Raw genomic sequence first — 24,060 nt, forward strand, 5'->3', positions numbered from 1 at the left:
ACGCCTAATTTAGCTAGATTACGACAAATTAATCACAAAAAAAATCACTATTTACAGAATTTGTAACAATATTAATATGTGCAAGTAATTTTTTCTCCCATTTTCGGGAATTTATGTAAAAATTGGGCACAAATTGGAATTAAAAAAAAGAAATATCTATCGGATTTTTTCGAACCAGTCAGCAGACTTTTCCAGTGCTGAAAAAAAATACTGTGAAAATTTCAGCGAAATCGGCTGAGTAGTTCTCGAGTTTTGCACGTCTGTAGCCTAAGCATTGTAATCAGCACATACTTTATCATTAATTATCATTAATCATGCAGATTATACACTAATGTCATTTTATATTTTTGAAAATCGCGAGAAAAACGAAAAAAAAAAAAACGAAAAGTAAAAGACTTTTTGAAGTCCTTTTTTTAAAAAGTTAAAAATTAGTACTTAAAAAATTCTGTTAAAAAACTACAAAACTCTCTTTGGTTAAATTTATTTTAAAACAATTAGTTTTTTCTTCTTTTGGTTTTGCAGTAAAACCGTGAAAATCTATCGGTAATAAGAAAAGTCGTTACTTTACACCTTTACGAAACATTGTTTGAACTCTTTCTTTTTTTGTTCAAGAGTGAAACTTCTATTTTCAGCTGATCAAATATTTTTCTAAGATGCATGTTCCATTATATCTCAATGTAAAGAAATCACTTATTTTCATAAAAGTTTTACAGCCGTGAACTCTTCGCAGTTGGTTTTCTTCGACATACAAAGATCTTTCATAACATAACCAGCTAATAGTTATCGCTTTCAAGTTTTTGTTGGATTAACAAGTTATACATTTTAATTTTGTCTGTGAGAAATTCATAAATAAATTTTACATCTAAGGGTAAGTAAGAAAATTTTCATATACCAACTCCGAAACTAAAAAGTAAGTTATTTGTCTTAGTTTAGTGAAAAGCAGCTCTCACTTTCGCATATCCTCCTTTATTTTTCAGTTAACTTGACTTTAAAAATAAAAAAAATAATAAGTAATTCATAGAGAAAGTACTTCCACATTAAATGTTGAATTCTGATTATTGCATAACGCTAGTCGTTAGGAACGGTAACGATTCCTTGACCCTTACTGTGCCATGCTTATGCGTAGTGACTTTCCTTTAGTTCTTAATAGGGATACATCAATTAATCGGCTAATTTTCACCAACTGATCGGCTGAAAAAATTAGTTTTAATTTAAATTACTACCTATAACAAGAAACTATTCTGAGTAAGTTTACAAACAATTAATAAATATAGTTTCTGTAACAGAAGGTAACTCGCACCAAATTTTGCGACTTATAGACGATTTAATCGCCAAATGTGGCAAGAAATTGGCACATTTGGCAATTTCTTCCACTTTAGGGGGGGTAACTAACTATTTTTTTTTAAGTTTAAAAACTTTGTCTTTTTTTCATTATATTTATTTATTTTTTGGATTAAAGGAGTTTAATTGAATGTTGCTAGTGCTTTGAATACTAAGAATGAAAAGTTGAAAAGTAAAATAAATAAATAAATATATAAATAAATAAATAAATAAATAAAATAAAAAGAAAGGATGGGGTAAGGGCGGTAGTATCAAGTTTTGCCCCGTCTCAGAAAAACCGAAGATCTGCCACTGGGTTCTCGCCCGAAAATTTTATTCAAAAACCGCAGTTTCGACGATCTTTGGTGGTGTAGGGAGGAAGGGAGATCTTGAGTTGTTTCTGTTAAAAAGTAGGAGATTATGAGAAGAGGCGTACAAGGGGGAGGGGGAGAAGGGACGCCTGATAGCCTGAGCTTGAAGGGCCCCCGAGATTTTTAAAGTGAGGGGTGAAATACATGTAGGGCTGTGGGGTAAACAATATGGAATGGGACCCATAAAAGCCATTTGTGACTGGCTCCAAAATTTCTGTGCACGCCCCTGATTATGAGACGGTTACTTATATGTGTTTCCGTCAGTTGCTCTCTTACTCTAAATGTTTGAGGGCAGCGGTTCTTAATTTGAGGGGACCCGCTCCCTAGATGGGCGTGCAAGAACTTCAAGGGGGACGCATAGGAAAGTGATAAAGTAAAACAATGATGCATTCAATTTTGTGGTCACATAAGAAATTTAAAAAAAACAGTGTCAGACTTTTCATTAATATTGTGAAAATGACATATGGTGGACGCCAAACTTACGTGATTATAGATTACCTCAAGTATTTCAAATTTGCTTCTCTGTTTTTTGACTTTCATATGCTCCAGTACTAATTTGTTCAAAATAAATTTTTGCATAGAATGTCAAAGTTTTTGCACGAAATTATCTGGACTTTGACTGATAAACTGTTTTAGCTGTCCTCATCACCACCAGATTCCTTTTGTATTAACCACATATGTGGGGGGGGGGGGTAACCTCATGCTAGTCACACCTAGAGTCCCTATATTCTATATAGGGGTTCTAGTCATATAGGGACTCTACTCGCATCGACATCGACCAAATATTTCGCTGAATTTCAGTCTTTCAAGGTGACATCTACCTATCTATTTATCTATATGTGTATACAAACTATGTGTGTGTGCGTGTATAATATTATTCTTCTTGTTAAACTACTCTAACGCGACATAATAATAAAAAAGTATTGTTGCATTTTACTTTTCTCATTATTGACAAAATTTTACCTGCGTACGTTTTTAGAAAAAAGATGGCTGTTTCTTTTTTGTACGGAGCAATTACTGCCCTTATCTTAACTCTTATGCTCTCCGTGATCTTCGCAGATGATGGTAATATTGACAACTACGGCTATCCAGTACCTCAAAATAGACCAGGTGAGAAAATTATTTGATAGAATCAGATAGAAGAAAATAATTACATTAACAACAGTAACAATAGGGTGAAAATTAAAATTCAAAAGTCTGTAAATGAAGGAGATGCTATTCACTTGCAATTACCGTGATTTGAAAGTAAAATACTAGTACCTACTTTTTCCAAAAAAAAGAATGATAATGAGAAGAGAAACTGCTTCTCATTGGATAGAGCATTATAATATTTTCATTTTTCTTTTTCTCTTTTTTTGTCAAAAAAAAAAAAAAGACATGTTACTTAGTGTTGTCTAACAGCAAAAATATAGTTATTTATTTAATTTTTTATTCCCATTTATGTAATAATATCACCACCGCTATTTTAATCTTCTTTTTCTTTTCATTTATCCTCTACATGAGTAGTGACCTACCTTTTCTTTTTTTTTTTTTTACCCGAAGGCTGCACAAAAATGAATCTCGCGGGCCCGATTCCATATAAATTTTAAATGTACTTAAATTTTTTCTAGGTAACATGGGAAAATACAGAAAAGAAACTTACACAAAGAATTGTTAATATCAAGGTTATTTTATTGATGCAAAGTTGCCATCCAAGTTTTAGAATTCAATTTCTGGACTGTTGCGTTCCAAATTTAGTTGCCATCCGTGTTTAGAATTCAATTTCTGGCTGTTGCGTTCCAAATTTGTGCCATTCTTTCGTGCTACCGAATGGGGATGATCGGTTGTTTTGGAAGATTCCAGAACAGTTTGAATCTGTTAATACACACAGCGGAACAAATGGATCATTTCCGCGAGCACCCTATATAGCCCGCGAGCCGTAGGTTGGATACAGTTGCTCTTCGGCAATAAATATTGATTTCAGTTTTCCTTTCTCTCTTCTGAGAGGCAACATGAAGAATTTGGGTAAATTTTGACACAAAACTAAAAATGTATACATAATGCACTTAAAAGCTGTGGCGCTACAGAATTCGGTTTTGATTAGGGGAGGAGGGCGTCCGGCTATTTTACTAGCTCAAAACTAATTTGTGCGCGTAGTCTTTTACGCTACAATGCAATTTATTGAAACATTTTTTTGTAATTGGTAATAATTAAACAGCTCTAAAAGTTAGGCATTTCATAATTTTATATTTTTTTACAACACACACATACCTCAATAACCATATAGCTTTGAAATTGCAACGTAAGTATGCAGGGATAAACTTGATTTGATGCCTTGAGACAAGTCTACTTCCTCCTTCTCCTCAAAAGTAAAAAATATCCTCCCTTGATTTTAAAACATTATTAAAGTCAGCTCCTATATAATTTACTACTATTTATATTCGAAAAGTATTCCTTTTTCAAGGAAACTTTCGATTTAAATAATCAAAAGGTTTTATTGTAGTAAATAAAAGAATCCTGATATTTTGATTCAATAAATAAAAAAATAAATAAATAAAAAAAGAAAATTTGCTGCCCATAAAAATTTTTCTTTCCAGCCCTATTCTGCCGAATTAGAACTTCGGCAGTTCATATATGAGGCAGTGAGAAGCAAAGGGATGTAAGTGGACATTTTCAAGCTTTAAGTAAAACGCGTACAAAGATTACGTCCTAAGTAGGCTATCATTGATTTTTTTTTCTAAATCATGCTGTACAGCAGCATCTACCACTGCTACTGGTACTATCTCTTGCCCCAAGACAGAGGAGGGGTTCACCTACCATTTGTATTGGTTATCTCCAAATTTTTAATTTTGCCATTTGCATACCTTTGCTTCTTACTACCTCATATGATGTGCATCTTTGAAAATTATTTCGGGAAAGCCATTTAAAAAGAAAATGTAAAGAATCATTAACGTTTTCAGAACATAACATAGCAAAATCAAAAAACCCACAGTCTATATTACAAATTAATAGTAAAATTAAGAACATGGTATGAAAGCGAAGAGTAACTAAAGATCAATCACAGAAAACGTGATACATAGAATATATATTTTAAAACTTCATTTTAGCTTTATATCTGTACCATATATAATTAAAATAACTAGCATGAAATATTAATAGTTTTCATTCTAATACTTAAGCTAGGCAATTATTCTTATTATAGGAAATGAACAAGCTGATCCTTATGATTTCAACAACGGTAATGCTCAGACTACGTATGGAGGAAGCGTAACATTCCCTGGAGGTGGTAAGCAATTGTTTTATTTGGTTTTTTATTTTTAATTTTCTATTGATTTTTAGTTCTACATACGAAGAGACACTTTACGTTAGTACTTGTGGTACTCGCCCCGCCTTGCCCGATTTAGAAAATTAAAAGTCATTTGGTTCGCTTGTATATTTATAAGTAACTTTAGCTATGCGTTCAGTAACATGGTTTTTCAAGATTTCTACATATATTAGGCAGATTTAAAATTTCGACAACTACGGCAACCAGTTGATTAGCCTGTACGTCATCAACAGCACTATTTTCTCCGAGAAAAGGCAAAAGAAAAGAAAATCATGATTGCATATACTCTTGAACGTGTCTCACTGAGTTTGAGGCATCATTTTCGGCTTCAAATATTTCGAGACGCACCTGCACTTGCACTTGCGTACCACTAAGCGTCAGTGCCATCTAGTGGGGGGCCATGCTCTTAGTTGTCATCAAAAGCTCCCCATTTACGACTTCACTTCCGTAATTTTACTACCAATGAAAGTAGATATTTTACCTTCATCGGGACAAAATTAGTACAATTTTTAGATTTGTGAATTTCCACAACATCAAAATGCACTTAAAGCAGTAACGAGTGATATTGTTTCGTGAATACAAAGTAAACATGAGACAGGGAAAAGTAAAGGGACGGAAGTGGACTTAAAAAAAAAAGTTTTGTCCAACACATATGCGAAGCATAGGCAGGCCTTTATTGGAAAGGTTTTCTCCATTATTCTGTATATCCGCTTCTGCCAGGGCTACTAGATCAGCTACCAAAATAGGGAGGAGTTTCTTTTACCATTTGTACTAATTATCTCTAAATTTCAAATTCTGGCACTTTCAGGATTTCTGTTTAATCGACGCTATTTCGGGTAAAAATATGTCTTCCATTCAAATGTTTCCATGCATCCCTCTTGAAGCAGCACTAGTGCCATTACATGCATAAAAACTGCTAAAACTGACCCATCCAATGATGCAAAAGTTACATTAGTTATTTTTAATGAATTTTACAATTCAGGGCAAGATTTTTTAGTTTACTTTAACATAAAAGGTGGGGTTCAGAAGTTTCAAGACTGATTTTTTTCCTAGAAAGGGAGCACGCGTGGACTGGTGCGGATGAGCCGGGGAAGTAGTGGTTCTCACTTCCTTTTTTAGCTCTCTACCTCCTCTAGAGGCCGACTGACACCTATCCCTCCTCCTTTTCTTCCTTGAAAAACCATAAGTTTATGTTAGTGAACATCGATACTATTGAAAGTCTAACTACCCAAATTAAATTTCAAGTAAAATCTATTTAATAAAGAAATTTTATCCGATTTCTTTTAAATAATAAGTAAAAGTACCTTTTTCAACGTTGTTTTTTTCTTCCTTTCGCGCAATGAATGGAGAGGTACTTGAAGGGAAGTACTTAACTAATATCATTGAATTAAAAACATTGAAAGAACTGACACTTAAAAATTCTTTAAAAAAAAAAAAACTAAATTTTGGAAATTCATAAATTTGGAGATGGATAACGAAATGCTTTCTAAGGGATGAACTGACGGGTGAGGAGAAAACTCTTGATCTTTAATTTGTTTTATTTTTCAACTTGTGTTTCTTCGGTGTGATCGCTCCCCAGGTTGGGAACCACTGCTCTACTATAACCTGTAACTGTGAGAAAGTGTATAAATGCCATTTAAAGTTTTACGTTTTAGTAATTATGTAAATTAACGTGTCATTTTTACAGCGTTTCAATTTGGCTAACAACAATGGCGCCCAGAGAACATTTTCCATATGAAATGTAAGTAAAAACGAAATTTTTGTCATTAATAAATGAGTGAAATGTGTGTGTAAATAACTGTATACGCTAAACAGCAAACACAGAACTCATGTATTAAAATAACAATGGAGATGACAAATTCGAAGCTGTATGCCGAGTGAATGTACAATCTGAAAAATGCAAGTAAAAACAGAAAAAAAAGTCTGTATGAACAATTGCAGAAGCTTTTTGGTGTTCAATTTTCAACTAAAATAAATAAATAAATGAATATATTACTACATTAGAAAAATGAATAAAATAAAATAATAGATATTTTTTAAAGTGCTATAATTACAGCTGTTATCATTTTCTTTAATTAGCTTTAAAAAGTATCTCAATTTGCACAAGAGATTCTGTTCAAATTACATAATGTGCTGAAAACACGATGAAAAATAATATATTAGATTTAAAAATGAATAATATTTAAGTTTACAAAGCATACTTTTGACAATTTTTCAATAAGTTATCTTAACTACTAAGCAGGATTACTACAATGAAGCGACAGCGTGCCTTTATTTACGCAGCAAACTAAGAAAAAAGCAATTAAAACAAATATAAGTATTTAAAAAGGATGACTTTCAATAAGATCTTGCAGTGCTGTTTTCAGAAAGCTCTTTAAAAGGAAATCAATATTTTGGTCAATTAAAAAACAGAACTATTTTTATATTTTCAATTGTATTTATCACATTGTACTTTTATCCCTTTATCTCTTAAATGTTTGTATATTTGCAAATATTTTTCAGTAAATTGTCAGGTGCTGTATTATTACACTGCAAAATTTCAGTTTGCTCTCAAAACAGGAATGTCTCAAATTCTAGCCCCTTAGGAAATAAATAAATAACTTTGTGCATAGAAGAAAAAGGAAATTATAAGATTTTATCGCCCAAATTAGCATATTACTGTTTACACGTGTTTCTAGATCGTTTTTCAGTGCTTTATAGTGGGCTTTTGGATGCAAAGCTTTTCGGTAAAACTGCTTTTACCTGAAGTCTTACTTTTACATTATTGCTTTTACCTTTATCTTAGTGCTTTTAAGCACTAACATACTACGTAATTTTGAAGCAAGTTACTGATTTTCTTTTCAGTGTCCTTTTCTTTTAGGAGATTAAAATCATTAATTTTAAATTTTTTTGCTCACAATACGGTCAACTCTCGAGAACTCGAAACGCAAAGATTTCTTTATCTCGAAGTTTTCATTGGGTTCTAAACATTTGAGAAAGCATTGAAAACTTCTCATAGCTTAAACTACCAATTAATCGAAGGTTTAAGCCTGTCCCTTAACTAATATTTTCCCTCTCTGACAGAGGACAAAATTGCTTTTCGAAAAACTTCCTTGAAAGCATATTTACTTAAATCATTAACTAAACTTTGATGGATTATCTTTAAACGGCTACTTTATGCAACAGCACTGGTCTGAATCAAATTACTGATAAAAATCGATAATGAATTTTCATAGCGTTAGATTGTCATCGAATAGATGACGTAATGCTCCCGTTTGTAGCAAAGACAAATGTTGTATATTAAGCCATAGCCAATGTTTAGGGAAAACGTGCACAATAACAACATCTATCGGTTCCAATCACTATTCTTTTGCAGACATGTTTTGAAAACCAAAACAAGTGTGAAGATAAAGTATTAAAATTAACTAAATGTCTGTAGAAATGAAGTCTCGGTTTAATTTGCATTGCCTTCAAAGTATTTCCTTGATTACATAATTGCTTACGTCTAGACTCAGTTTTACATTCCGCCTGGACGTCTTCCTTGTTTCGATAACTCCTAGCCTATTGTTCGGTAGTTGGAAATGAATGAATGATTATTATATCTAATATAGTTTTAAATACTAGTGCAAGTCATTTCAAATCAATCTTTAATAAATAAGGTAAAACACCAGTAGTGGCCAGTTCAAGTTTACTTTTGTACTTTGAAGAAAGAAATGAACATTGATAATGTGTGTTTTTTGTTAGTGTAACTATCATAATGAATCAATTTTATTCATCATTTATTTCAATTTAAAGTAAGTAATGTAAATACTTCGGATGGGAGAATGTCAGATGGCCACTACTGAAAATTTCAGATTTTGAAGTAGCCACTGCTGGATCAAATTTGAGGTTCAAATTTGAGAAAAATCGATAAAAATTGAACACATTGAAATTCTAGCATTTTTAGAAATTGGGAAGATTTAAAAAGCGTTCGGCTATAAATCTCTCATTGAGTTTTAAGAGGGGCAAAATATTTTAGACCTACAGTTTAAAAATATACTTCTCTGTGGCTACTACTAGTGCGTCTTACACCTTGAAGTGGCCACTACTGAAGAAGTGACCACTACTGGTGTTTTACTTTACCAAAATTCTGTTATTAAAATAGCAATTATTTTTTTCCAATATTGAGCCGTAAAAAAAAGATGTCACTTTTTTTTCCTCAACAATTTGACCTCACCTCCCTCTTCTGTTAAAGTTCCATTTTTCACTTTACCCCTCCCCTCTCCATTGGCACATGTATTGCTGTTCTTTACCCTACTTTTCAGTTAAAGTAAAAGAAAGAAGAAAAAAGAGAGAAAGAAGGCTTAATGCATCATACAAATATACAAAAAGGGTCAAAAATGAATGAAATACTTAAATAAATATCGAAGAATTTAAAACTTGGAAGTAGGATATTGAGATGAAGAAAATGAGTCTCTGTTTTGATTTGAACAATGTCTCGTTCAGCTTTGAACAGTTCAAAAAACCTTAACATTGTCGCTTACTGGAAAACTTAAGGTAAATATAGATCGCGAAATTGAACGCGGATTCGTTTCAAGCAAACTTTTATGGAAAAAAGTCTTCATAAAAAACATGTATAAAGCAGTTTTTTTTTAGATTTGATTAATTTTTTGTTCAGTTTTGAACAGTTAAAAAAAACGTTAACAATAGCCCCTTTTTAAACACTACTAATGACCACGCAAAATCTGAATATGTTCTCAATTTTTGGTTTATATATATATATATATATAAAAAAGTAATCAATAAAAATAAAAATCTAATATTTCGTAGACTTAACATTGACGCGAGTCAGAGGTAAATGTAACTGAATCAAGTATTTTTACCAAGGTTGTGGAGTCGATGGGAAAATAATGACCAACTCTCAACTCTGACTCCTACAATTTTAAGGTTTTTTAAGGCACTGCTATCCTCTTAACTATCGCTTAAATGTATACCAGTATTATTGCTTTCTTGCATACGCTATTATCGTTTTTTATCTATTTTGTGGATTATTCGCGGAATTCGATTATCCGCAGTTATATTGCCATCCTACCCTACTACGCGGAAAACCGGAAATTTACTGTATTTACTCATGCATGTCACAATAAAATTTCTTTTTAGATAACTGCCCCAAAAAAAGTATTCGATGGATTTCGCAAATGGCTAACGTTTGGAGAAAGATTTTGAAAGAAAGGAGTGGATTGGAAGCAGTTGACCTTTCATTCATTTTTCAGTTCATTTCTTTCAGTTTAATACTTAGAGGTTAATATTGTTTCTTGCTTTGTATTGTGTTTTGCATTTTTCTTTTGTTATGAAATAAAAAATTGATGAATCCGATTGTTATGTAATTGTAATGTAATGTTTTTGACTACGAAAAGGGGAAAACAATCATTGTAGTTTTGTCTTTGTCTTTGTTTCCTCTTTCAAGTATTTTCCTTGTTAAATCAATTACCGACGAGACACAATGAGTTTTTCCAAAAAATATCATTTTTTTAAAGACAAAGGTAAATGATGTTGAATTATATCTTTCCCCTATGTATTATATTTCAAATCATTTCTACAATAGCAATATGCCGTTAACCTTGCCAAGTAACTGCGGTATAAAAAAATTTGTGCAATCTTATTCCATAAAATCGGTGGCAGCTTAGCAGCCTCCACTGCTCTGGAGTAGGGGAAGCTGCTGTACCCACGGACAAAATTAACTTTTCAATTTTTGCAGGTCTCTGGGAGTGGATAATCGATCGGAAAATTTTTCTGGCAGAATCCACAACTTATCATCTAATTTGGCAGTTTTTGTCAGGTGAAAATCTCAAAGCGTTCAACTTCAAAAAAAAAAATCTTACAAACCATCTTTTTTGTCCGTGGGTACAACACCCAGTTCACCCTGCGGACAGGTGCCTTTGCAACCATGGACATACAAAAAAAAAAAAAAAAATATATTAATAGATCTGAGGAACTCAATTATACTCAATACATTTTCATAAGCCATTTTATTTTGAAATACTTCAAACATCCATTGAAAATAACATTAAATAAAATATCCAACAGAAATTAAACTTTGAAAATTAATCGAAGGTTTTTTCCCTTCTTTTAAAAATTTTCCTTAATTTTTAACACTAGTGAACTCTTTAAAAAAGTTATTACTCTTAAGAGAGTCAATGATGTTATGAATAATTAATATGTTTTTAAACGAAAATAACTAGATTCATGATATAATGGCTCTCTATATGCCTACTTAATTACCTCAACTAATATGCAAATGGAAAGCTTTAACCAAAAATAACCCATTACAAAAAACTCAGTTTAGATAAAACCAATTAAAATCTATAAAAGTCGACTTCAAATGAAAACAGGTGGGGTTGATGGTCTGTAGATCCTACAACAGGTGGAGGTTACTTCAACACTATATCTTCAAGCCCTACTTCAAATTCATCATCATTGTTGAAAGCAAATTTCGGACGTTGATGAAAAGGCACCATTTTGAGGTTCTTCGCATTGTCAGAAGACTGACGTGTGACCCAAGGAGACTAAAAATTGCCGTCAGTGGGTACATATGGTTATGTGTCCTTGGGTACAAAGGTACGCCATTTTGGTTTTGCAAGCCAGTTCACATCAACAAGACCACAGTTTTAAAACATTAAAAATCAGAAACAACCTTCAAAATGTAGGGAATCATGATACCTATAACAAAAATGACAAGTACAATCCACGACGAACAAAAAAAAAAAAAAAAAAAAGAAAGAAAGAAATTGCTCATGTTTTTTTTTTTTTTTACTTAGATCCTACTAAAACCGAAAAAATGTGATAGAATCTTAAATGTTCATTTGATTGCGTTGAAACTTCCTGCGTTACTGGAGAGGGCTGCGACACACACGTTGAACCCCAAATAGGATCTCTCTCGACGATACCCCAAATTTCCCGACCAATGTCCGTAGGTACAACCGTCCGTGGATACAGCAACTTCCCCTAACTCAACTGATATAACTGGTGTAAAGTTACACATCTCTTGTGGAAGGTTACACCATGGTAATGTAACTATAGCGTTACGTCTCACTCATTTCTGCGTAAGGTTACACCGGAATTTTCTGTATGCTTATAGAAAAATTGCTTGAAAGGTTACACATTAGCAAGAAATTAGCTTTCATCTGACTTCCTTGAAAGGGTACTCCTTTTAATGGTTAGTTGACTTATACTTCAAGTTAACTATTCGAAGGCTTAAATAATCCACGTATATTAAATTATCAAGTAATAATTTTTCCATACGTTTTAAATTGAAAGTAGAAAAATAAATTAGTAGGTTACAATACTTGAAACTTCGTTATAACAGAATAAAAAAAATCATGCTAGAAACCCCTTGTTTTTTGTCTTCTTAACAGCTTTTGCTTTTAAATATTCGTTTATTCAATATCTATCAAGTTCATGCTGTTTCACAGCCAATGTATACCAATTATTTATTTTAATATACAGACATTTTTATTGCACTAAGAGCAGAGATAACACCCGATACCGGAACCCTCAACGCGAGTCTCACATACAGGTTTTAATGCAAGTGTTTTAACCGCTCAGCCTCAAATGGTTTTCGTCTGGCTAGCATGAGTTTAACAGCTCTGCGCCGATGATGGTCTTAACGCGTGCTGATTTTTTTTAACTTATTAGTTTTAATAGCTATTTTGCTTTTGTTTTGTTTCATTTATCAATTTTTTATGATCAATTTCGTTTTTATGAGTAAATGGTAAGTATTTCACAACAATTAATGATTGAGTTGCATTTAAAATACTTATAGGGACAAATTTTTTCCCAGGATCAAGTCTCTTGAAGGCTGAGATTTAGTTTCCTTGTTCGAACCTGATACTTTCACCAAAACTATTGTTCTTTCTTTAAAATATTTTATTCTTATGTATAAACTTCGAAACCGGGCAGAATTTTGACAGGATAAAGACTGTTCCTGTAAGTAAACTGCGATCGTCTCGTTCGTTTCATTGAGTGAAATAAAAGTTATAAGTTCAAACAAAACAGGGGATTAAGTGTACCCAATCTCCACTATCTATTCCCTTTGTTCATACTAAAGCCCTAAGGATCCAGGGCTTTAGTTCATACGCCCGCCGCTCTAACCATCTAAGTTAATAAGGCCTCTTCTCTCGGGATGCTATACATTAAAACAATACTTAAAAAAAGCATAATAAATCGAGTTTTCGAAGAACCACTACAATATGAAATGTCTGTTTCTTTTTTCTCAAACCGGTGAATCCAATCTTTAAAATGATGTCTTACTTAAGAAGTTTGTGAGTTATTGAAGAAGTTATGTCGTTCCCGTTAAAAAAAAAAAGAAAAAATACTTTTGAGAAAAAATTTCTATGATTTGTGCTCTCATAGCTTATAATATAAATAAACTATAAATTATAAAAAAGATGACTATTTGTGATGTTTTGGGTACAGACTGTTTGAAGACTCAAAATTCTTCATTGCTCTAAATTATTATAAATGGCACTCTTGCTAATGAAGACCTTTGAAATGGATGAAAAGTTAACCAAATTGACAACGGTGATTTGAGAGGTGTGTCTAATGACCTTTATCAAAAAGTTCGTGCGCAACGATAAGACAGAGAGACAGAGAGCGCACGAGGCTTTCGCCGTGACACTGAAACGTAACTTTTCGTGACACTGAAATGCAAGATAAAACAAGCCAGTTTACTAAGCATCGAACACGCAACACACTACAGCGAATACACAAGGATAATTGACAATACTTAAACTTTCGTGGCTTTCAGGAGCCCGATTTTTGGCAAATTAGTTTTAAAACAGTTATTGACTTTTCATGCTACTTTAAAAATTTTTTTATCTTGCAGATGCCAAATCAATTGCAGCAAAGAAATATTTTTTGACACACTGGTAGAAAGTAGTTATCGTGAATTTTCTACCGCATCCAAATAACCATTTCTTTGTTAACGGATGTGCAGGGCTGCCACTGAGTTACGTTGCTAAATATAGTCGTTTTAGTAGCCTCTTCAATGAAAAAGGTTGCAAAATAGTCGTCAAACAAGAAAAATAGTATCTAAACTAGTCTCCTATTATTTTTAAGTAGTATTAATATTAAATTATGCTACATATACAGTTGACTCTACTTAACGACTTTCAAGGGACCATAAAAAATCGTCCTTAAGTAGAATGCCTCCTTAGATGGAATGTTTTTAAAACTACAGTAAAGCATCCGGGATCGCAAAAAGCCGTCTTTTAATGGAGAAAATCGTTAAAATTGAGCATCGTTAAACAGAGAGTTAACTGTCCTTTGATGAATAGACATATCTCAGCTGCACGATATATGAGCGGGATCTCCTGGACAAGCAGAGCTCCCCAGTTACACACAAATCGTGTTCCCGACATGGTTTCATACCAATCTTATTTCAATGACAAGAATGTGAAAGTTATGCATATATTAGAGATATTCATTAAACAATGAAAACATTACATTCGGTAATTGCTGTTTTGAAACGTCTCAAAAAATAAAAGTGTTTTTTCCTTTCTCTCTCTTTCAAGTATTCATTAGCTATTTTTTGTCTTAAATGAAGTAACATTTCATACCTACTACTCTGTATACCCATGAAACAAAGCAAAAATGTTGCCAATTTTTACTATATGATATGATGAATAAGACAATAATCTGTTAAGAAAACATCTGTTGTCTACCGTATGTCAACTGGAGTTAAACACTTTTCTGTTTCAAAGCATTGTTAACACACACTAGTTATTTTATCAGGTGCAACACAGACTTTTAAATTTAAAAAAAATCTTTAAACAGTTATTAAATTCACAATCACTTGCGCATATTAAGCAATAACAAGCTCTTATTTACATTTACACATTGCAGTTCATTTACATTGACAGTAAAATGAAAATAATGAAAAAAAAAAAGAATAGTACATGTTTATTAAATAATACAAGGCTAAGAAGCTAGGATTAGCACCCATATAATTGTAATGGTTATTAGTAGGCAGGTGGTTGAAAAAAATTAACAAGTCATCCCCTAAAACCCCTTACAGTTAATACAGTTTAAATGTATTTACAAATGTGAAGCAAGTAAGATATTGCATAAGTGAGAGTAAATAACAATTATTTATATAGTACATAAGACTTTTAAATCACAAAAAAAAAAGAAAAAAAAAAAGAGAAAACTAGCACTATTGAATTCACTATCAGTTTTGCAGATAAACAATCGTTAGCTTTCATTTACATTTATAGACAAATGAAAATAATAATAAGGCTGAAAGCTCTATGTTTGTTAAATAACATCATCCGAATATTGTAGCTGCAGGAGAAACAGAGAAAAACGGCAGGGTCGCCAGAAAATAATGATCCAGAGTAATTTAAATTACTTTTAAAAAGTCGTATTTGCCCCCTTTTAATTTCGCATCGACCAAAACCAATTATTGTTGTTGTTGTTGGCAAGTAATAGGGTGTTTCATGGTGCCAGGAGAAAGAATCAAACTATGGCTATTTTACTTATTTTTGGCGAGAAATTCAGGCTGTGGTAGCTCGTTTGGCGACTTTTCGCGTAATTTAGCAGATCAGAGTGAGTTCAAAATTTGAAAAGTTCGACCGATGATGCTTGAAGCGGAAGCAATGTTTTTTTTTTTTTTTTTTCTTTTTTTTTAACGTTTCTTTTTTTTTCCTTTTTGCATTTCCAATTTTTTTACATCCCTCGTATTTTTTACATTTTAGACATTTTTTGAATGAAATAGTAGTAGTTTTTTTTTTTTTACAAAATAGTCGTTTTTGTCTTAATTTAGGCTAATATGGTTTGCATAGCGCTAACTCTTCAAAATAGTCGCAATAATCGCTTTTTTAGTCAGCAATGACAGGCCTGTGGATGTGTCTTGTATTACCTGATTGTGAAAACTATTAATCATATTATGACGTATGCGAATTTCTTCTCCATTTCCATCTCATTCCACTTCTAGCAACGAGAAACACAACGAGTTGAGTACTGAAGTATTTCGTGTTGCGAAAAACATAATTTGAATTCCAGACGTTAAAGTTCAAATGATTTTTTTTTTTTTTTGCTTAAAGTAAGTTTTCAAAGTTTGCATGTACTTCCCCTGCCCCGCCCTTTTTACTTTCTTCTATATCTAATATATAGAAGAAAATATTGGACTCGTGCAAATTTTCCAATTTTGAGTTTAGACGGATTCGAACGTTTTGAGGTGTGCCGAGTTCATTTCGACCATTTTTGCAAAATGTCTGTCTGTCTGTCTGTGTGTGATCAGTTTTTTGTGGCCGCTCTACAGCAAAAACTATCGCATGAAAGCGAACAAAATTTGGTGCACATTTATGCACCTATGTGTACTTGTGCCCATTGGTTTTTGGCGTGAATTCCTCCAAGGGGAGTGGAGCAATGTGGCGTTTTTTGATTTATGCTTGACTGCTATTCCCCAGGAACTTCGTTTATGCATCGGGTACTGTTCAAATTGCCCACAATTCGTAGCAATTGTGATTGTCCATGGTATGCTATGGCACCCCATACCATAACTCTGGGTGTTCGTCCACTGTGGCGTTCGATAATGCACTCCAGAATGTGCATGTCACCGGCATAGCGCCTGACACGAATTCGGCCATCATGGTGCCACAAATTAAAGTGGGATTCGTCAGAAAAGACGGCCTGCTGCATATCAGCACGCCAGCTCCTATGCACATTGGCCCATTGTAGCCGCAGGCGGTGATGGTTTTGCGTGAGAGGAATCCTGTATAAAGGAATCCTTGCGCGCAGCCCACGCTACAGCAGACGTCTCCAAATTGATGAAGCACACAATGAAACACCTGTAGCTGTTGACCACTGTGCTGCCAATGGGGTCATTTCCAAAATTTTAAAAGTATTTTTTTCTGAAAGAGCATGCCTAAAAACATAGGATTTGAACATTTTAAAAATAATTTGTTTAAGTTTAATATTAAAAAAAAATACTTAAATCGGTGCGCTTTCATTGTTTAAGCTTCTGCCGATGACATCACAAATGATGAAATGCCATTTCATGTTGCCATTTACAGAGCAAAATATTTAATTAGAATCTTTATTTTCGTGTATTGGCAACGATATGGGTGATAGCAAGCGTAGAGCGCGATTTTAATTCACTTCTTGATTATCATAACGTGGAAATGCGGTGAAAAGATGCGCCAAAGAGCATCATTTCTGACGCCATCAAGACCACGCCTTGTTTGAAAAATTGGACATTTCAAAAAATTATTACAAAATAACTGTAGGGAAAAAAAAAGTATTTTCTGGATCCATGTTATTTTTTTCGCTTATTCTATCAATTTCATCGACTAAAATATTACTTTTGGCTGAAGGAAACTATCCCATTTTCTAGAAGAAACTGTGCGGTCCGTCAGCGCCATGCGCACCAGGTGTCTGTCATCGCGAGCTGACGTCACATTTCGGGGTCCACTCCCGGATTTCCGAGCTGTCCGACCCTCGTCCGTCCACTGCTTCCAAACACGCATGATTGTGCTGCTGTTCCGCTGCACACGAGCGGCTACTGCACGAGAAGACAATCCAGCTTCACGAAGGCCGACGATTTTGCCCCCGTTCAACCTCCGAAATTTGCTCAAATTTCGCTTTCTTTCGTCGAAGAGGCATAGTAAAGATTCAGTTAACGTTTACTCTAGCATATAACCACCGATACTCATACACGCCTCGCTACAGCCGTCTATTTATATTCAGTTCCATCCGTCGTTCAGAGGGCGTTGCTCAGCACACGCATGCGGTACCGGTCTGCAATTCTAATCATTTGCATATAATGCACTACTTTACATTTCTTGCAATCTTCAGCTCACTCGCTTAAGTCCTTCGTGGTGTTGCAATTCTCACAAACAGGAGTGTATTAAGCAAAATAAAATTATTTTCTTCAATTTAAGAGTTTATGAATTTTATTAGTAGTAATTTATCAAGTACAGTGAAATTAATTACTTCTAAGTTTGTAACTGTTTTTGTTTGCTGGTATAAAAAACTGAATACACTAACTTTACTATTTCTTTATACGTTTTAGACCAAAAGTTTGCCATGCTGTCAATGTAAGTGGAATTGAGTCATTTGTAGAGATCTTTTAAAGTGTCTCTGGATCATAGAGACCAAGTCAATGTTATGTGGAAAATAACCTTTGAGAATGTGAAGCCAATTCGTAATAAATTTACTTCTCGATGAGCATGTAAAATCACTTAAAAAATAAAATTTTCATTTGCATTGATCAGATTTTCTCATTGTTTAATGATACAGTTGACCACCGCTAATATGGAAACGGTACAATATTTGGTTTACAAAGGGAAATGGATGCATCTATTAATTTACAGGGGTGGTAGTTTGCTCGTTACAGATATGCGCTTTTTACGATTTACGATTCCGAGTAACAACTAAATACAACTGTATTTATGTCGAGGACTGCATACTAAGTGCCTTGCCTCCATTATTTTTTTACACCGATAGATGGCAGCACCATCACCGGATCGAACAGTTAATGAGAATTTAGAACTAGACCAGGAGCTAATAGCTACCTGGTGCTAGCACCCCCAGAGGTATCGTTTCACTTGGAGGACATTGAGACTACGAGCATATTTAACGTCGCCCAGTCCCCTTTAATGGATCTTCGACCATCGAGGTTCGAACTCAGGACCCTCCGGCCCCGAATCCGACACTCTACCGATCGGGCTACCACGGCCCATATGCGATTTTGCCTCTTAATTGTTTAGACGCAGTTCCGTTCAAATGACAGTTTGTTCACGGCAATAATGCTTCAAATCAAAACTATATTCGATCTATATCCTTACTACAAAAAATTAATTGAGACATTGTTTACAACATAGCTTTGAGCTTACCATTTTGCTCTTTCATTTTCGGACGAAAGAAAAACATTTTATTTTCTTTTTGTTGTTTCTATAGAAACTATATTTGTTTCCCTTCATTTTGAACTTAGAAAATGCAGTAAATTAATAAAGCATTAACGCGTGCATCAATATCACTTCGCTATTTTCCTTCTTCCCTGCCAGATTCAGTCAGTTGGAATCGTCTTAACTTGGCCGATAGCCCGTTCCATACATTTCGTGGTCAGACTGTATGCAGAAACTGAAATGCAGAAAATGCTTACTAGTTTGAAATGAATGTTTGATACATAAATTGAGCGTTTAGTAATGTTTATTAATACCGTGAAATACCGCTGCAACGAATACCAATACAACGAAATATCCGTTTCAACAAAACAAATTTTCACTCCAGATTTAACTTGGCCCTCTTATTAATGAGGATCTTTTAAATGGATCAAAAATTTACCAAAGCGGCAATGGCGAAGTGAGTGGCATGTCTAACGACTTTTTATCAAAAAGTGCTTACAACGACAAGAGAGTCAAGTACTTTCCCTGACTCTGAAACATAAGGTTGCCCATGTCGATTTCTACGCATCAAACAAAAGACAGTCAGTAAATATACACAAAGAGAATTGAGCAGATTTAAACATTCCTAGCTTTCAGGAGCCCGATTTTGGGTAAACTAATTGTAACTAGCTATTCATTTTTTATGTAACTTTTAACACTTTTTATTTCAGATTTCAAACCCAACCCATTACGTCAAAGAAGTTTTTTTTTTGTGACCCAATTGAAGACAATTCAATTTTATACGTGATGTAGAATTTTTTTTTCAGATAGGAGAATTTTCTATTTTTTAATGAATAATTGGAAAGCCGCTTTAAAATTAGGTTTTCCCAAAATTTTATATTCCTCAACACGTTCAGCAAAATGTTAAAAAGCCTACTTTTTTCTCACTTTTCTGAAAATTAAAGTTTAAAAAATAAAATTGAGCGGAATTTTTCTACAATTTTTTAAAATACAAAGCAAGAGTTTAATTTCGAAGTTTCTGGATAAAGAATACTTTTGTCTTCCCTTGCGCTCAAATTAGATGTAACGTTATACAGTGCCGTCGCACGAAAAACATCTTCAATGCACTTTCAGTGTCAGCCCTACTCCGACTACGACTCCTGGAATTTTAAAGCCTTCTACTGAGACTCCTTTAAAGCAAAACTAGCCCGACGTCGACTCCACAGCTGTGGCGGTGTTGCAGACCAGAGAAAATGACTGACTCCCACTCGTATAATTTAAAAGCCTGCTATTCCCGATTTTGACACCTTTACATAAAAATCAGTCTGATTCCGACTCCACAGGTCTAGTTGAAAAGCAATCAAACCAATATTCTACTGGCTTTACTGTGAATTACTTTCAGCAAGAATTTTTAAAGGAACATCACGGGGAAAATTACTATTTCAAAATGTTTTGCTAAAATTAATAATTATACAGATAGAATGTTTTCATGTTAAAAGTTACTCATCTTTCAATCAACTAATTTATAAGAATTATCATTTCTTTATTTTAATTACTTTTCTTGATTTTTGATTTTTGCATCTACGCAGAGAAACATCCTTTTTTTACTAAATGCTTTCTTAAAAGTTTTACTTATGCAGATAGACACTGATTGATAGGTGAATAGAGGTAGAGATAGGTAGATATAGGCGTAGAGGGAGGTAGATATACAGTGGCTCTCAAAAGTGTTCGTACACTTTAAATTTTTTTAGTAAAACCAAAATAACGCAAAACTGAATTCGAATATGAAGTCCAATATTTTTTAACATTATTCCTATGTCATTCTAAATAAAACCCTGCAGTTTTTTCAAAATATTGACGGATCTTCTTTTTGAAATGGGTCAAAAAACGAAGAGACAGAGAAATAATATGCCACAAAAGTCATTGTACACTCAAATATTTTGGAATAAATTCATGATTAAAACTATCATACGTCGTTTCCTTTTTATTATTTTTCATTGTGTTGACAATTAAGAGTCATTTGGCTTTATTTTTTTTGTTTATTTATTCCTTAAGATTGTGCTTATTACTTTAAAATGGCTGGTATTCGTAATTTACCACAAACACCATTCGAAATTTGAATTTTTTTTCCTCACAGTGAAGGTAAATTGGTTTGAAATGTCTCTAAATTAGTTAATTTATTCAATTCTATTGTAAAGTGCTTGATAAAATGCTTTAAAGAAAAGAATCGGACCGAAAACAAGGCAAGAAAAGGTCATTCGGCAAATATGACAAAGCATGATCGGAGATTTACAGTAAAAAAAATTATGAAAAATACACATTTGAGTGCTGTAACAGTTTCTGCAGAATATAATGAAAAAACTTACATTTAATTTTCACCTAAAATTGTTCGTCGAGTTCTCTGATTAACTGGATTAAATGGGAACTCTTCCCGCAGAAATTTCTTGTTCGTACGAAAAAAGAAAGCTTACGCTTTTTGTCGCAAAAAATGATAAATAAGTTGCAAAGCGTTTTGAAATAACATCTTACTTACAGGTGAAATTAAATTCAACATTTTTGGTTAAATTGTTGTATAATTGTCAATAGAAGAAAAAAAATGAGGAACTTGATTTTAAGAACTTAGTTGGATCAGTTTATCAGGACGGTGAAGGGGTTCTTGTGCGAGGGTGCATATCAGCATCTGGACTTGGCAGTTTGCAATTTTTTGATGAAATTATAAATCATGCTGTTCATTTAAATATTTTATAAACCAATTTTAAACTCTTAGCCAAAAGTTTGATTATCGGAAACAACTTTGTTTTTTATCAAGATAACGATGTTGAAGCACACAGCTTTCAACGTTTGCGTCTAGTGCCTCAAAAATTGTCCTAAAGTTTAGAAAATACCCCTTCAATCTCCAGATTTGAACTTAATGTAACATATTTAGAGATTACATAAAAAGTAGTCGAAAACTTTGTACTGCATAGTGAATAAAATATGACAACGTATATAAAGTACAAATTCAAAATGAAAAAAGGTTAAAAAACCAGCAAACAGCTGTTTCGGCACTCTAAAATACAAGTGCCATCATCAGTGCAATTAAAAACGAAGACAGGTTCAACCCGACTAAAACACAGTCGAGGCGAACATTAGAATGAGAGACGAGTTGTAAAAGATATGAGAGCAGTACCGGAAACGATGACGTCAAGGTTACGTCAGAACTACAGAGGACAGTTGCACTCAGGAGAAAACGTCACGGACAAAAAATAAATCAAATAACAGACTTCCAAACATTAGGAAAAGGGGGAGTGCTTGACAAATCATTGACGATTAAATTAGCATTTTTCCATATGTAATATGACTCCCAAAAATCTAAATCATGAATGGACGAACACTCGTGAATAACTTTGGCGGAAGAAAAAATAAAATTATGGCCACAAGACCAACAATGTTGAGCAATAGAGGAGCGTTTGAGATCCTGTTTTTTGACGTAATTTTCGTGTTCTTTTATCCGGAATTTGAGGGATCGTCGAGTCTGCCCAATGTAGGCCAATTTGCACTGGCAGGAAACACTATAAATGCCCCATTTGTCAAGGTTCTGAACAGGGTGTTTAAGCTGTGAAAATTTTAATTTATTAACAGGAGAAAAAGTGACGGAAAAATGAAACTTTTTTAAGATTTTGGCAATTTGTAGACTGATTTTAGGAAAAAAGGGTAAGACAACGGAACTCGAATAGTTCACAGGAGCAGGTGTTTGATTTTTGTTAGCTGAGCTACATAGCTTCTTATAAATGGTATCAATAATATCTGATGTGAATCCCCGATCAACCGCAATACCTCGTACGTAATTCAGTTCTGATGAAAGTAAATTGGAATTTGAACAAATGGCTAAAGCACGGTAAATAAAAGATCTAAAAGCAGCCAATTTTTGTTTAGGAGGGTGAACGGATAACTTGTGGGGGGGAAGAGAAACAGCAAAGGGTTTACGGAAAACAGTAGTTGTAAACATTTTGTTATGACGAGTGATGGACACATCAAGAAAAGAAAGATGATTTCCAGATTCCAATTGAACAGTAAATTGAATATATGGGTCAATAGTATTTAGGATGGATAAAAGGTTATCAAGGTCACTGACAGACGAGTCCAAAAGCACAAAAATGTCGTCAACGTACCTGACGTAAAAATCAAATTGTATAATTTTAAATAATTTAAGTTCGAAATAGTGCATGTACAAATCACTTCTCTTCCCCCCCCCCCACAAGTTATCCGTTCACCCTCCTAAACAAAAATTGGCTGCTTTTAGATCTTTTATTTACCGTGCTTTAGCCATTTGTTCAAATTCCAATTTACTTTCATCAGAACTGAATTACCTACGAGGTATTGCGGTTGATCGGGGATTCACATCAGATATTATTGATACCATTTATAAGAAGCTATGTAGCTCAGCTAACAAAAATCAAACACCTGCTCCTGTGAACTATTCGAGTTCCGTTGTCTTACCCTTTTTTCCTAAAATCAGTCTACAAATTGCCAAAATCTTAAAAAAGTTTCATTTTTCCGTCACTTTTTCTCCTGTTAATTAATTAAAATTTTCACAGCTTAAACACCCTGTTCAGAACCTTGACAAATGGGGCATTTATAGTGTTTCCTGCCAGTGCAAATTGGCCTACATTGGGCAGACTCGACGATCCCTCAAATTCCGGATAAAAGAACACGAAAATTACGTCAAAAAACAGGATCTCAAACGCTCCTCTATTGCTCAACATTGTTGGTCTTGTGGCCATAATTTTATTTTTTCTTCCGCCAAAGTTATTCACGAGTGTTCGTCCATTCATGATTTAGATTTTTGGGAGTCATATTACATATGGAAAAATGCTAATTTAATCGTCAATGATTTGTCTAGCACTCCCCCTTTTCCTAATGTTTGGAAGTCTGTTATTTGATTTATTTTTTGTCCGTGACGTTTTCTCCTGAGTGCAACTGTCCTCTGTAGTTCTGACGTAACCTTGACGTCATCGTTTCCGGTACTGCTCTCATATCTTTTACAACTCGTCTCTCATTCCAATGTTCGCCTCGACTGTGTTTTAGTCGGGTTGAACCTGTCTTCGTTTTTAATTGCACTGATGATGGCACTTGTATTTTAGAGTGCCGAAACAGCTGTTTGCTGGTTTTTTAACCTTTTTTCATTTTGAATTTGTACTTTATATACGTTGTCATATTTTATTCATATTTAGAGATATCT

At 33.7% G+C, this 24,060-nt stretch overlaps 1 long non-coding RNA gene across 1 annotated transcript; it reads left to right on the top strand.

Moving 5' to 3' along the window:
- Positions 1–718: 718 nt before the first annotated feature.
- On the top strand, positions 719–10,335 carry LOC129234063 (uncharacterized). The gene is made up of 5 exons (XR_008581522.1): positions 719–868; positions 2,671–2,801; positions 4,873–4,956; positions 6,683–6,736; positions 10,114–10,335. It is a non-coding gene; the product is annotated as an uncharacterized LOC129234063 (long non-coding RNA).
- The last annotated feature ends 13,725 nt before the right edge of the window (positions 10,336–24,060 follow it).

This window comes from Uloborus diversus, chromosome 1 (assembly GCF_026930045.1).
Source record: "Uloborus diversus isolate 005 chromosome 1, Udiv.v.3.1, whole genome shotgun sequence".
In the NCBI taxonomy this organism is placed as follows: Eukaryota; Metazoa; Arthropoda; class Arachnida; order Araneae; family Uloboridae; genus Uloborus; species Uloborus diversus.